This window comes from Dasypus novemcinctus, chromosome 3, assembly GCF_030445035.2.
Source record: "Dasypus novemcinctus isolate mDasNov1 chromosome 3, mDasNov1.1.hap2, whole genome shotgun sequence".
Classification (NCBI taxonomy): domain Eukaryota; kingdom Metazoa; phylum Chordata; class Mammalia; order Cingulata; family Dasypodidae; genus Dasypus; species Dasypus novemcinctus.
In genome coordinates, this window is record NC_080675.1 from 62,095,937 (window position 1) to 62,111,905 (window position 15,969).

Here is a 15,969-nt window from a genome sequence, read left to right on the forward strand (position 1 = left end):
CTCCACGTAGAGAAGTCCACTGGGCCATTGGATATGACAGTCTGACGTTCAGGGGCAAGGCAGGACCACGTCTGTAGTGTGAAGTCAGCAGCATCTAGTGTACTGACCTTTAAACATCACGTGGCAGACTTTCAGATCTTCCCAGAGACTGTCTGGGGGAGGGAAAGGCAACCTGAATACTCATTCTTCCAGGAATTTATACTTTTATCAGCAATGATGTTGATTATTGTGTGTGCAGAGGCCAGACCCTTCCTGGAGAATCTTGAGCACAAAGGAACATACATTCTCCCCCCTTGAAGGCCTTTTAAGTGATGAGTCTAGCATCTCAGAAATGGCCTGGGACAATGGAAGAACTCATTAAAGGGATCTATCAAATCCATCTTTCTGTTGTGATTTGACCTCATGATGCACATTTTTAGTCTCCAAGAGCAAACAATGCCAAACATGATAGCATCAGCTCTCTTAAATCTCTCCCTTTCTGCAGCTATTGAATTTAATTTAAAGGACAAGTAGAAGTTGGGCAGATGAAGAAAGAAGGTGGGGGAGAGGAAACATTCTAGGCAGGAGAAACAGCACAGGCCAGGGATGGGGTCATGGACTAGGATGAGGTAAGGGAACAGTAAATAGTTAGAGATGGCTGGAGCAAAGGGCATGTATGGGAAGGGGACAGGAAATGAACCTTGGGGGTGGGCAGATCCTGTTGGAAGGAACACATTGTATGCAAAGATACAGAATTTAAAATAATCTTGAAAACTCTAAATGGCCGTTTAAGGAAGAACACAAACTCTGACAGCTGTGTGTGGGGTGCTTTGGCGAGGAACACGCAGGAGGTGTTTGCAATGACCATTCAGGCATGAAAGAGACTTGAACCAAGACAGAACAGGCTCAACCCTCAGCATTTCCTTCTGGCCCAACCCTCAAACTTATTTCCAACCTATCTCCTCCCCTCCTCTCCACAACCAGCACTTCTCCTCTCCTGGTCTCCCAAGGTAGACCCCTGGCCAGTCCCGCTGCTTCCATGCTTGAAATTTCCCATCTCTTCTCCACAAGGCAGCTAGAATAACCTTTTAAAATTATGAATCATACCATGTCCCTTCTCTGCTTAAAACCCTTCATTGATTGCTCTTGGAATAAAATTCAACATTTTCACCCTGATGCACTTGATCTGGCCCTCCTTACTTGTCTGAGCTCATTTTCTACCCACCCTGGTGTTGTCTAACTCCTGACATGTGGGTCTTCTTTCTATTCCTTAAGCATGCCCTGCTAATTGCCATTTTAGAGCCTTTGTGCTCTTCCTTCTGCCTGATTGTCATACAGCTGGCAATGTCTTGCTTTTCAAGTTTAACTATTAATGTCAGACTTTCCCTGACCACCCCCTCAATCTACAGGAGCTACTCAGGCATTCTCCGTCAAATAACCCCGTTTCAATTCTCTGAGTAGCTCTTATTACTATTTGGCATTTTCCTATGTATTTATGTATTCATTGGCTACCTCCTCTGTAGTAATCTCCAGAGATGGCTGCCATCGATTCCTTCTCTCATTGAAGGGCACATGCTGCTCTGACGGTCAAGAGAGGGGGTCTATTTCTCCTTCCCTTGAATCCAAGCTGGGCTTCTGACTCTGTATTACTTGCTTAGACTGAGAGACTGCAGCAGAAAGGATGTTGTGCCAGCTCAGGGCCTAACTTTTAAGGGGCTTGTCAGCTTCTGCTTTCACTTTTGGAAGCCAGTTGCCATGTAAGAAATCTGAATTTCCTGAGATGACCATGCTGTGAGAAAACCCAAGTTAGCTGCATGGAGACCGGAAAGGCCACCTGGAAGAGCACTTAAGTGACAGGTACGTGAATGACACTGAAGACAGCGAAATGTCCTAGGTTCTTGGCTATGTTGCACAAAAGAATTTAAGGACACGCCAGTTTAGTTAGGCCAGTAAAAAGAATTTATTTGGGAAATGGGGGAAAGAACAGAGCTTATTGAGAAAGGGGAAAGAAGCACAGAAATACACACCAAGATTTGGGGCAGTCTCCTTTAGGCAGAGAGAGTGAGCTCTACCTTGTGCAGTTACCTTTTAAACTGCTAATTATTCCTCCCCTCATTAATGCTAAGGCGGGGGGGGGGGGGGGGGGGCAGCTGTTATTAGTTATCCCACCAATGGTGGGGACCAATGGTGAGGCCTGTTTAGAATATCAGGGACTAAATGGAGGTCCCAGAAAGAGAAACTGGGGCCTCAAGGTTAAACTCAACTTCTCAGCAAGGTCTTGTAACCATGTTGTCTGTCGGCCATGTTGTCTGTAGGTCGTGTTGTGGCTTGTCTTCTCCTCATTTCCCTGGCTAATGTGCCTCAACACCTTCTTTAGTCTTTCAGCCCAGCCAGCGATCAACTTAATGCAGATGAGTGATCCCACCTGGCACCCAGTGGAGCATATGAGCTGCCCAACCTCACCTCGACCACGTTCCTGACAGTGAGTTGTCAGACATACTGAAAGCTTGTTGTTTGAAGTCACTAAGTTTGGGAGAGATGTCATGTAGCAATAGGTAACGGGAACATCCTCCTCCTAGAATGTACCTTTGTGCACTTTGCCTGGGAGTACCTGGCACATATGTGGAGTCAGTCAATATTTGTTGAATGTGTTTATTTAGAGAAAATGGAATGTCCATTGACAAGAATTCTCAATAAAGCAAAAATGCAGATGTTAGACAATATGAATGCTAAAAATCAAGGAGTTGAAGTTTAAAAATGGGATGTAGGAGTTTTCATTTTAAAAATTTGTAAACGTTTTTAACACCTTTAGGAATATTAGAATTTAATATTTCAATTCTAAGTTTTGAGAACATCTAAGATATCAACTTGGCTGAAGCATAAAGTAGACAAAGGTCACTGCAACGGAAGAGGTGAAAGCAGTTGAAGCTAGGGTACTGCCTGAGCTACCCATAGGAAAATGACACTTTCCACCATGTGGCAGGACTGGAGGAGGGGAATGGTACATGGAAAGTTCCACATGAGAATTGTGAGAAGCCTACAGGAGCAGGTGCTTTCCTTGGAAAGGTCTAGTTTGAGAAGCTAAAAAGGATTCAGTGATGAGTCTGAGGGCATAGGACACAGAGGTGGGTTCACAATGGAATGAGGTTCTTAGGGAAGGCTGCAGTGGATGGTAAGGCTGGGTGGAGTCATCACAGAGCTGTGGTAGGCTGAGAATCAAGCAGAGCACAGAGGAGGCAAAGTGAAGGATGACTGTGATAAGATCTTGAAGGAAGTTAACTGGTCTTAAGATTTTGACCCTGTCTGGAGGCATAAAAATTTGGTTTTCCTCCCAACACATCCAGAATATAATGTTTGCTGTTGGCAGGAGAGTCAGCAATCTGAGATTTTTGCTCAGGATTCAAAGGATGCAAGCAGGGGCATGGTTAGGCCCACGTCAGTAAACAGCCCGTGGGTCTGCAAAGCAGCTCAGAGCAGAGTGGGATTGGGGGTGGGGCAGGCAGGCTGAGACCAGGGGTGGCAGAGAACAGGGCTCGCTTAGACTTTGTCCTCACTGAAGCTTGGCTTTAGATAATAGGCTGGCAAGGCTGGTCACAGTTAAACTATAGGGACTGACACCCTAGTAATCTTCTGGAAAGGTAAACTGGCCTGAGTCACATCTTTTCAAATTTTCTAAGATACTACACTTTCTTACTATTTTCCATATTATAAAAATAAAACATGTTAAACATACGTACTTTAAAAAAAATTTTTTTTTTAGATTAAAAAAAAAAATTTCTCCCCCTGCCCCAGTCCCGCTGTTGTCCACTCTCTGTGTCCATTTGCTGTGTTCTTCTGTGTCTGCTTGTATTCTCATTAGGTGGCTCTGGGAACCGATCCTAGGACCTTCCGAAGTGGGAGAGAGGCGATCACTCTCTTGCATCACCTCAACTCCCTGTTCTGCTGTGTCTTCTTGTTTTCTCTCCTCTGTGTCTCTTGTTGCATCATCTTGCTGTGCCACCTCTCAGCTTTGGCCGGCACTCCTGCATGAGGTGGCTATCCCATGCTGGGTGGCATTCCCATGCAGGGGGGCATTCCTGCATGGGGTGGCATTCCAGCATGGGCTGGCACTCCGCGTGGTCCAACTCGCCGGGTGGGCCAGCTTGCCCTCACCAGGAGGCCCGGGGCGTCGAACCCTGGACCTCCTATATGGTAGACAGGAGCCCAATTGGTTGAGCCACATCCATTTGCCCTGAACATATGAATTTTATGTTCAAATCTTCAAAGTGAAAAGGCTTTCCATCTCATGCTTCTCTTCCCTGCTTCCCCCTGTACATACAAAACAATGAGCATGAGTAAGAGATTAAGTCCTTAACATGCTATTAAATTCTCCATTATACCAACATATTAATAGCTCAGTTGAAGTCTCTCTGGGTCATTCTATTTCCTGTCCTGATTTTCAAGTTAAATTAAACCAAGTGAAGAACGGGGGATAGAACAATAGATTCCTTCAACCTCTGGTGGTCCTAATTCAACAGAAATGAATTAAGGCCCAATTCTATTAGTAAAGTCTCCTTTGACTGCAAGTGACAGAAGCTCAACATGACCCAGCTTAGGCCAAGAAGGGATTTTGTTAGTTCATACAAATAAAGAAAAGACAAAAATCCAGATATCAAATTAATCTAGATATTTAAAGATGTTGGCAGAACTCTCTTCCTGCATGGACCCACCATCTCAGCTCTATTTTTTCAGTATTAGCTTTATCTCAGGCAAGATTTCCTCAATTAATGATTCCCAGGGCTCTAGGCTTATTTCCTATCAATTTAGTAATGCCAGCAAAAAAAGACACCTTTTTTCCTGCACACAACCGTGGGGTATGGTTGTGATTGGGTCACACACCCATCCCTGGACCACTCATGACCAGGAAAGTGCATTGTTCTTGTTGACCAGGCCGGGACCACATGCCCACCTCTGGATTAAGGATAGGGATGTCAGTCCCATCCAAGCCACATAGACAGGGAAGGGTGGTTCCCCAAATAAAAATTGTGCCATTTGAGCAACAAAAGAAAAAATAGATAAATGGGACCTCCTCAAAAGTAAACACTTTTGCACCTCAAAAGACTTTGTCAAAAGGGTGAAAAGGCAACCAACTCAATGGGAGAAAATAATTTAGTAATCACATATCCAATAAGGGTTTACTATGCATGATATGTAAAGAAATACTACAATTCAACAATTAAAAGACAAATTACCCGATTAAAAAAGATAGTCCCATCCATTGGCTGTATGGGATCGAAGCCCCCTCTCAATTAGAAGTGGAGTGGGCATTACCATACCGGAATCCTCAGGATTAGGGAATGAACTATGGACTAGAGTGGACTCACTGGTATTCTACTACAGACTTATTGTGATTCTAGCAATGGAAGAAATTACAACATTGATGTGGAGGCAGTGGCCAATGAAGGCTCTGAGGGCAAGGAGAGGGGAAAATGGGTGTAATATGGGGGCATTTTGGGGACTTGGGAATCATCCTGACTGACATTGCAACAACAGATATAGGCCATTGTATATCTTCCCATAGCCTACAGAATTGCATGGGAGAGAGTGTAAAGTACAACGTAAGCTACAGTTCATGCTCAGTGGCAATGCCCCAAGATACGTTTATCAATTGTAATGAATGTACCACACTAATGAAGGATGTTGTTTATGTGGGAGGTATGGGGAGTGGGGCATATGGGAATCCCTATATTTTTATGTAACATTTATGTAATCTAAGTATCTTTTTAAAAAAATACATTTAAAAAATGGGCAAAAGACTTGAATAGACATTTGTCCAAAAAAGAAATACAAATAACAAAAAAACACATGAAAAAATGTTCGACATAACTTGTGATTAGGGAAATGCAAATCAAAACCACAATGAGATATCATTTCACACCTATTAGAATGGCCACTATTAAAAAGACAGAACTACAATGTTAGAGAGGATATGGAGAGATAGGAACACTTAATCACTGTTGGTGGGAATGTAGAACGGTACAGCCACTGTGGAGGACTGTTTGGCAGTTCCTAAGGAAGTTGAACATAGACTTGCCATGTGACCCTGCAATGCCACTACTGGATATATACCCAGAAGAACTGAGAGCAAGGACACGAACAGACATCTGTACATGGATGTTCATAGTGGTGTTATTCACAATTGCCAAAAGATGGAAACAACCCAGGTGTCCATCAACTGATGAATGGATAAACAAACTGTGGTGTATAGACACGATGGAATATTATGCAGCTGTAAGAAGAAACAAAGTCATGAAGCATATGACAACCTGGATGAGCCTGGAGGACATTATGTTGAGTGAAGCAAGTCAGACACAAAAAGACAAATACTGTATGATTGTGATATTATGAACTAAATATATTGTGTAAACTCATGGAGTTAATAATTAGAATATAGATCACCAGAAAATAGAATGAGGGTAGAGAATAGAGAGTTGAGTGTTAATCTGTGCAGAACTGGTAAAAAGGTTGTTTGTAAATCTTTGGAAATAAATGGAAATGGTGAGAGCAGAGCTATTATATGGGTATGACAGTGGTTGAAAAGGAAAGTCTAAGGTCCTGTATGTTACTAGAAGGAAAGCTAAAAAATGTAACATGGGACTGTATAAGATAGTGAAACCTCATATGAAATACAAATATGGGTAATATTGCATATGTAAGCCTGTTCTTTATAAAATATAAATGCAAATAAACTAGAGAGACAGAAACAGAAGAGCAGGTATGTACGGCATGGGAAGCATAGAAAGACAGAGGTGATGAGGGTTTTTTTGGTTGTTTGTGTTTTATTATTATTATTGGAATAATGAAAATGCTCTAATAATGATTGAAGTGATGAGTGCACAACTGTGTGATTATACTTAATACTACTGACTGAACACTTTGAATGGCTTTATGCTTTATTAATATGTATCACAATTGATTTAATTTTAAAAATTGTGCAATTACCAACAGGAGGGGCATGGCATGACATACAGAACTGGTGGACCTGACAGCTGTTACACAGGGCCAGCTTTGTGGGTGTGCAACCTATGCAGTCTCACACACACACACACCCTTAGAAGGGCCTCACACTTGGCTTAATGCTCTACTGTCACCGCCTTGAAATTCTTTATAATGTTTCAACTAGCCCAGTTTTTCAATTTTCACTGGATCCTGCAAATTATGTAGCTTGTCCTGCTGCTACACCACTATATGATTGAAATCTGGGAAGATTTCAAGAAACACATAAAACACAGTCCCCTTAGAGACAAGGAAACACAGGGCACATTTGGGAAAAACAAGTAGTCTGTGCTAGTTGAAACCTGTTAGGAAAGAGTTAAGAGTTTATTTGAATTATTAATTTATTTGAAACTTTATTAAAGGGGATCCTGCTATTGTCAAGGAACAGGTAGAGAAAAATAAATGACTGTCAAACAAGCTCACAGTTTGTTGGAGAAAGAGAAAAATACACAGACAATTACAGCACAGCAGAGTAAGGGCTGGAATGAAAACACACACAGAGAACTGTGGCAGCACAGAAAAGACACCACTATCCCAGCCTGGGGCTATGTACAAGGCACATTTGTCCCAGTGGGGGAGCCCCGTGATGGACCAATAGAAGCCAACAGTCACAGAGCTCGTTAGGCTTCTTGGTTGGCAACCAAGATGAGGGAAATTATGGATATGCTTCCATCAAGTAGAAGTCATGCAATAAGCTCCAGATAGACACTTGTGGATGAGACATCTGTGTGGAGCACATGACACTCCTAAGGCTCATTATCCCAACACCACCCGCCACTGAGTATTCAGCAGGCCTGAACATCTCTGTAATCTAGCACCTGGCCTAGGCATCAAGACTTTTGCAATATCAACTAAGCAGGTAAAATATTTCTTGGACAGATAATGCTTACTACCTGAATTACCCAATGAGGAGATAACCCAGAATCAAAGAAAGTCCAGTCCTTGGACTTTTCACTTACACGAATTATTTTCACCTTCCTTTAACAATGGAATGATTTGTCTCCATACATTTTTTTTTCCCTAATGAGAGTTTGGGACTCATAGTCAGAAGTGTGATTTCTCTTTAGCACTCTTTTTTCTATTTGTCCTTTTTGAGCAGTATCTTGGATTTAGGCTTTTCACAGATTCAACTGGTTCCAATTAACGATAATAAATTTTCTTTTTGATGTGTAAAAAATAAAATTAAAATGGTCCCTGCCCTCAGAAGATTTACCTTCTTTTTGGGAAAACAAGATCTAACATTCATGAAAAATATAATGAACAGAACAAAGCAGCATGTGATTATTATGGGCTCTTTGGCCTCGGATTAGCCTGAGAAGTCGGACAACGCCCTTCCTCCCAAACAATTCTTTGAATGCACTAATTTATATGGGAGCTAAGAAATTTCCTCAAGGGAGAAAACGTGAATCTAGTCTGCAGTTGGGAAGGGTACATCCAAGTCCCTCCAAAGCTGGGGAGGAAAAAGCAGCCTGGATGAATCTCCAGCTGCCAAAGGAGGAACAGCCAGTGAAGATGGCACCGGCATGGGACCTCCTTAAAACAATAGGCAAGGGCCTCAGATATCTACTGCTGAGTAGCAAAACACCAGAAAACGTAGTGACTCAAAACAATGGTAATCATTTTATTCTCATTGCTCATAGTTCTAGACTTGACTGGAATCAGCAAGGTGATTCTTGCTCGGAATTTCTGATCCTCAGTTTCCGTGGTTGCGGTCAGATGGTAGCCACAGCTGCACTCATCGCAAAAGCTTCTTTGCATTTATGCTGGTTGTTGGCTAGTTCTTCAGCTGTGGTTGTCCATCAGAGCCCTGACACATGGCCTCTCACTGTGACCGGCTTCCTCACAGTACGCTGGCTGGGTTCCAAGAGAAGGGCAGGATATGGAAGCTGCCAGATTCCCAAGGCTTGGGGCTGGGACCTGACATGGCGTCTCTTACCCATCTTCCAGGGTCCAGCAGTTTCAGAGCCCAGATGCCAGAGGGGAGATAGGGCGCCACCTCCGGATGGGGGGTGGTGTCCAAGAACTTGGGGGCCACATTTTAAAAGTGAAACACTTGAGTGTGAAGTGCATTACATGAATTCCTGTTAAATTCTCACGCCAACTATAGAACCAATTTACAAATGAGGTTTCAGAGGAAACCGAGACTCTGAGAAACCAAGTGACTAGCTCAAGATCACATAGCAAAAAAAAAAAAAAGAGATCACAGAGCACTCGAGCTCCAAAGCTCAAAGCTTGTGTGCTTAACTACCACCCTCTATTGTGTTCCAAATACCTGGTGAAAAAAAGAAATCTTCAGGGGCTGAGATCCTGAGCCCAGCAGTCCTGAGCTGGACACTGATAGGAATCTGACTGCTTTTGTCCCGGAGGTCTTCACTCAGAGAGCCCCAGTGCTCAGGTCATATATTCAAATGCTAAATTGCAGGATATAGGTTCTTTACTTTTAAAAAAACGATTTGGAGATAGGAAAGGCGTTGGTGTGAGCTGGCCTGCCTGTGGAAGCCTTTGTGAGTCCAGTGGAAGGTTCAGGCCTTAGAGGGAAGGTAGGATTGAAGTTGTAAGAGGAATGGGAAAAGAACTAAGGTTTGCTTGTAGGCTGTCTCCGCAGACCTCAGGCAGGACCCGGCTTTGGGTCTTCTTTTGTTCCAGGAGAAGATACTTTTCCTGATGTAGCAGGATCTTACACAGAAAGTAAGTTATTCTTACCTTGTATTTCTTCATTTGGAGGACTAGTGGTTTGCCGAAAAGACATCAAGTTAATCTATATATAATAGCTCTATTCTACCATACCCAAGACTTAGGTGTGGTATGCACTACTATACGGTTCCCTCTCAGAACAGAAGAACCTTCCTCAACAGGAAACCTCAGTTCCCTCCATGTGGGGTGTATTGAAAGGGCAGGGAGTAGAACTGGCAGAAAAAAAATTTAATTTACAACTGAGTTCTGGCCTGGTCCTGTGGTTGGAGGTTTGAAACAAAAAGCTGCAGCATGACTTTTTGTCGAAGGTCTGCTTGGAAAGATTGCATGAGGTGCTTTGGTCTTGAAGGTCCGGACGCTCAGTCTTCGGGCTCTCGTTTATGGTGTGGTGAGGCTCTCGGGTTTCTGAATAAAGACCTGTAGTCACAATGCCATTTCCTGCCCTGCTCTCTGCAGCGTGGGCTTGGTCTGCATCACCCAGCCAGGCTGAGGGAGGGGACCTGAGCTGCAGTCTGCCCCAATCATCCAGATTAGGACCCAGAAGGAAGAGAGTTCCCAAGTCCAGCAACTCAAGGATGAAATCCTGGAAAATGTTGTGATGAAAAGGAGCGTCCTTTTGTAAAGTGAAGGCAGTTTGTCTCTGGAGCTGAGCCCTGAAGTACTGTGAACCAGTTGAGAGTTGCTTCCAGTGGTGAAGATAAATAGATGTTTAACCCTGTCAGTGGTGGAAGTGCAGCCTGTGACCAAAGTCCAGGGAAACTTTGTTTCCTGTGCACACAGTAAGCTTATACCCAGAGACAGCAAAGATGGTGGAGACTATCCATTTCCAGCTGGCTACTTAAAAAAAAAATTTTAAGTTAAGAAACATAAGTTCGGGAAGCAGATGTGGCTCAAGCAATTGAGCTCCTGCCTACCACATGGGAGGTTCCAGGTTCAGTTCCCAGTGCATCCTAAAGACAGCAAGACAGTGAGCTGGTGTGATGGGCTGGCGCAGTGAGGTCATGCAACAAGATGATGCAACAAGAGACACAAAGAGGAAAACATAATGAGAGATACAGCAAAGCAGGGAGTGGAGGTAACTCAAGCAATTGGCACCTTCCTCTCACATGGGAGGTCCCAGGTTCAGTTCCCAGTGCCTCCCAAAAAAGAAGACCAGCACACAACAAACAGATATAGCGAAGGCAAACAATGAGGGGGTGGGGAGAAATAAATTTTTTAAAATATGCTTATTGTAAAAGAAGCAAAAAAATGCAGACAAGAGACCAAAATAAGCCACTCTACTCTTATTACTAGAAATAATCACTATTTTATATGTGCATGTGTATGTGCATAATTTCCAGACTGTCCTCTGTGCATACATATACATGCAGACATGGGTGGTTATGGGTTTATAGCTTCCATGCTCTTCTGTTCATGTTTGTATTAGTTTCCTGCTTTGACAAATTACCAAAATAAGTGACTTAAAACAATACAAATTCATTACCTTACAGTTCTGAAGGTCAGAAGTTCAAAATCACTCTCACGTCTAAAAGCAAGGTGTCAGCAGAATTGGTTCCTTCTGGAGACTCTTAGGGCACATTCATTTCCTTGCATTTTCCAGCTTTAGAGGCCCTCCGCATTCCATGGCTTCTGCCCCCTTTCTGTCATCCTCCAATCCGTCACTCCAACCTCTGCTTCTGTTGTCACAGCAACTTTTTCTCTGACCCTCCTACCTCCCTCTCAGGAGGACCCTAGTGATTACATGGGCCCACCTTGGATAATCCAGGGTGGTCTCCTCATTGCAAGATCCTTAATTTAATCACACCTGCAAAGCTCATTTTCCATGTAAGGAAAAATAACCACAGTTTCCAGGGATCAGGACATGGACATTTTTGGGGTGGGAGGAGCATTATTCAGTCCACCACACTCTTTTTCACTTAATATTATATCATGAACCTTTTCGCACCTCAATAAATACATTTCAGTGACATTAAGTGTCCAAATAAAAGTCCTTAGCAGTGTTGTGTTATGTTGGGGATTGAGTCGTGTTCTCCACAAGACCTGTTCAAATCCTAACCTACAGTCCTGTGGGTGTGAACTCATTTGTAAGTAGGATCTTCGAAGATCCTATTAAGAAGAGGTCAAATACAGTCAGGGTGGGCCTGAAGCCAATATGACTGGAGTCCTTATAAGCAGAGGAAATTTGGACATGGAAGTGCAAACCACAGGAGGAGATGGAAAGAGGCAGATCACCACGTGCTGGAGGCAAAGATGATGGTCAGCAAGCCACCACCAGAAGGCCACATACCTCAGAGAAGCCATGGCTTGTCAATACCTTGATTTTGGACTTCTGGCCTGCAAGCTGTGAAGCAATAAGTTCCTATTGTGTTTTTTTTAAAGAGTTATTTACTTATCCCTCCCCCCACAATTATTTTACACTCACCTTCTGCTTTCTGTGTCTACTCGCTGTGTGTTCTTCTATGTCTGCTTGTCTTCCCTTTTAGGTGGCACCAGGAGCTGATTCTGGGACCATCCAGAGTGGGAGAGAGGCACTCGATCTCTTGCACCACCTCAGCTCCCTGGTCTGCTGTGTCTCTTATTGCCTCTCTTCTTTTAGATTTATTTTTTATTTCTTTCTCTCCCCTTCTCCCCATTGTCTGCTCTCTGTGTTCATTCGCTTTGTGTTCTGTGTCCGCTTGCATTCTTGTCAGCGGCACCGGGAATCTGTGTCTCTTTCTGTTGTGTCATCTTGCTTTGTCTGCTCTCCGTGTGTGTGGTGCCATTCCTGGGCAGACTGCGCTTTTTTTTCCACATGTGGAAGCACTCCTTGCGTGTGGGGCTCCCCCTATGTGGGGGACGCCCCTGTGTGTCACAGCACTCCTTGCATGCATCAGCACTGCGCATGGGCCAGCTCACCACATGGTCCAGGAGGCCCTAGGTTTGAACCGTAGACCTCCTATATGGTAGGCAGATGCTCTATCAGCTCTATCAGTTGAGCCAAATCCGCTTCCCTTCTGTGTCTCTTTTTGTTGCATCATTTTGCTGCACCAGCTCTTCATGTGGGCCAGCTCTCCTGCATGGGCCTGCTCACTGCACGGGCCAGCTTGCCTTCACCAGGAGACTCCAGGAATCGAACCCTAAACCTCCTATATGGCAGATGGGAGCTCAGTCGCTTGAGCCACATCCATTTCCCTCTATTGTTAAAGCCAAACAGTTTGTGGTATTTTGTTATAGCAGCTCTGACAAACCAAGATACATTATGTCTTTCAATAAGCCTCTGTTATTGGAGATTGATGTTTACTTTTTTTGCTATTAAAATAAAAATTGTGCTGAATATTTTAAATAATTTCTTTAGGGTATATCCCAGAGAGTATAATTCATGGGTCAAAGTTTATGGGTGTTTTTAAGGCTTTTGATATCGTGTCAGTCAGGATAGGCTAACTGATATAACACCCCCAAATCTCTATAGCGTATCACTATAAAGATGTATTTCTCTTTCACATCACAGTCCAATGTAGGTCATTTGTCTGGAGTAGGGGGAGCTTTGAGCAGTTCCCTGGAACCAGGGTTTGTGCGTGTAATGGCTCAACATTTGCCAAGGCCTTGGAGTTCTTCATCGGAACCCCTGATTTCAGCTGATAGTCAAAGGGAGAGAGTGCGCATGGAGAATGGCACAGGTGGTATAGGACCAGGCCAAGTGACGGGTATCACTTCCTCTATACAGTCATATGGCCACACCTAACTGCCAGGGAGGCAAGGAAATGTAGCCTTCCTGGTGTCTGTGAGGAAAGCACAGAATTTGGTGAGCGCACAGCATTGTCTCTGTCTCAAGCATACATAAATAAACTGTGAACCAGGAAAAAATTTTTTTTCCAGTTTATACTTACCAGCAGGGTTTAAGAATTCCGATGTCCCTATACCCTCGCCAATTAAGAGGATGACAATTTTCCTGTTGGTTTGCAGTGTGCCTGCATGTGCCACTGTTGACTAGGGTCAGAGTCCCTGTTTCTTTCTTTGGAGATAATCTCCCTGGGCTGAGTGCCACATGCCCTGGCGAGCCAGGACTCTGCGTTTCTGGCTTAGACGACAGCAGCCTGCGTCCCTCTCTCTGGGCTGGCCTGGTGTCTGGTCCTTTCTCTACTTGTTCTTCCGGCACCCTTTCCCTTCCATGCTGCAGAAGAAGGTGTGGTGAGCAGGGGTCTGCAACACGGGTGCCCCAGCCCAGCCTCCATCGTCACCACTGAATGCTCCACCCATTCACAGAGGCACAGGGAAAGGATCCTAGCTTTGCATTTTCTGTGCCACCTCAGGTGTGTTCCAACTTAGAATACATTATCACAGCTAAGAACATTTTGGAGAATGTAGTTGAAAAGCAAAAATAGCAACTCGATGCTGACTTGGCACATTGACCTTAACCAAATCACCCAGCACCTTGTCCTTAATACTCAATATTCCACCAGGAGAGTATGGAAGTCAGGATGAGTAAACTGCTCTGAAGTCTTAAAAGGAAGGTGATATAATTGTACAAAGTCTGTTCTTGTCTGTCTTCATGTGAACCCACATTGCTGAGCACCGGCTCTCATCTGACTTGTGGTTTCCTCCTTGTTTGGAAATCTAGTTACTAGAAGGTAATGCATTCATACAGTTTCCTGTCCCTGCCTTCCTTAGGACTTACTGGTTATTCTCTGATGACTGCCTGGTAGGCCTGGCTTCTTAGCAAAAGCAGGTTTCCAGTGAGATTTTTGCAAAAAGTCTCCAAAAATTATACTGGTCCAGACCCTCCAGGGAACTGAGGGCCCTGGGTGTCAGCATAGCAGAGAAATAGAATCCTAGCAAGTCACAGATTTTCCAGGTACGTATGGTTTCTGGACCTGGACATGCAGCGTTCCTAAGTGCCTAGCATAGTTTGTGTGTTTTCATCACAACAAACCAGGTCTCTGAGGGGAGATACTAGCAGAGCCTCCCAGCTGAGTGAATCACACCAACTGTAAGCTGACTTATGACCTAGAAAAGGAAACAGGAAGTGGCTTAGAAATATAAAGAACACAGCCCAAAGAAGGGCTGCAGTAGAGTTCTATTCAGATGAGACAGTGTAAGGTGGACAGGTGGGGAGGGGCAGAGGTGGAGTGTTGCACTTTTCTTTCCCTCCATTATCACGATGCCCGATGACAGGGCTGGACCTTCTGCATGATGAGTGGGATGTTTTTCTGGGGGTGGGGTAGAGGGTAGAGCACTGCTGGATCAGCAGCCCCTTTCCAGAGTGGGTGCATCTAGTGGGATGTCATGCTCCCACGTCACCCCATCTTGGCAAGTGGGCTTGGGTTCTTGGGATGAGTGTTGCCAGGCCTTATAAATCTAAACTGTCAAAGGATGCTTTCAACAAGAGGGACTGACTTGTGGCAGCTTTTAGGAGCTCCTGGAGGGTACCCTGAGCTGGGGGAAGGGCCTTTCTGAACAGAAACAAAGGTTCACTGTTATCCCTAAACTCCCAGGGGGGACCTCAGGTGGGGAGGCTGCCCCTGACTCGGGCGTGGCCCTGGGCATTCTGGTGGCAGGTGGGGTGGCTGTGCTGGTTGAGGAGGAGCTCAGAGGGTCCCTTCTGGTTGATGGAGGCCACCACCCAGAGCGCCCCCCCTGCTCCCCTTTCTGGCTTTCCCAGGGCGGAAGGAAGCTGGGTGGAGGCTGAGACTTGGTTCCTTCTTCTCTGAGGGGCTGGTCCTGCCACAGCGTCCCACCTACTCCTCTCAGAGCCTTTCCCAGGCGCTGCCCTGTGCCTCACTAACAGTGATTGCTCCCAGTGCAACGCAGGGCCCTGCTGGGGAAGGGCCAGGCCTCTGCACTGGAGGAGGAGCCCCTCAGGGCCCCAACTACGAAATGCCTCTCCCCTGAAGATCCTCTTGCAACCAGTTTCTCAAAATGTACTCCTCAGACCTCCTGCAGCAGATCGTGGGGTGGGCGTGGGGGCCATTAAAAAGGGCTGGTTCTTGGGGCTCTCTGGAAATCTGGGTTTCTAGAAGCACCTTCTTCCTGAAGCACACTAAAATTTAAGAACCCTTAAATTGGTCAGCACACTAAAATTTAAGAACCCTTCTCCATACCAGTCCTAGATCTCGTTTTTTATCTTTTTTTGTGTGAAAATGATTTGTCTCCTTTCCAACCTTTTGTGACCTCTGAAAATGAAATCTGAAGTAGAGGAATCTGCTTAAATAAGAAAGGTCACCTGATTGGCAAGCTTGGATTGCTGTTTTTATCAGGGGATTTGAAGGAAGCCACCCTTTAATT

The 15,969-nt window shown here is 44.6% G+C and overlaps 1 long non-coding RNA gene across 1 annotated transcript; it reads left to right on the top strand.

Moving 5' to 3' along the window:
* The first annotated feature begins 716 nt into the window (after positions 1-716).
* On the top strand, positions 717-6,895 carry LOC139438659 (uncharacterized). The gene is made up of 2 exons (XR_011648347.1): positions 717-1,836; positions 2,357-6,895. It is a non-coding gene; the product is annotated as an uncharacterized lncRNA (long non-coding RNA).
* The last annotated feature ends 9,074 nt before the right edge of the window (positions 6,896-15,969 follow it).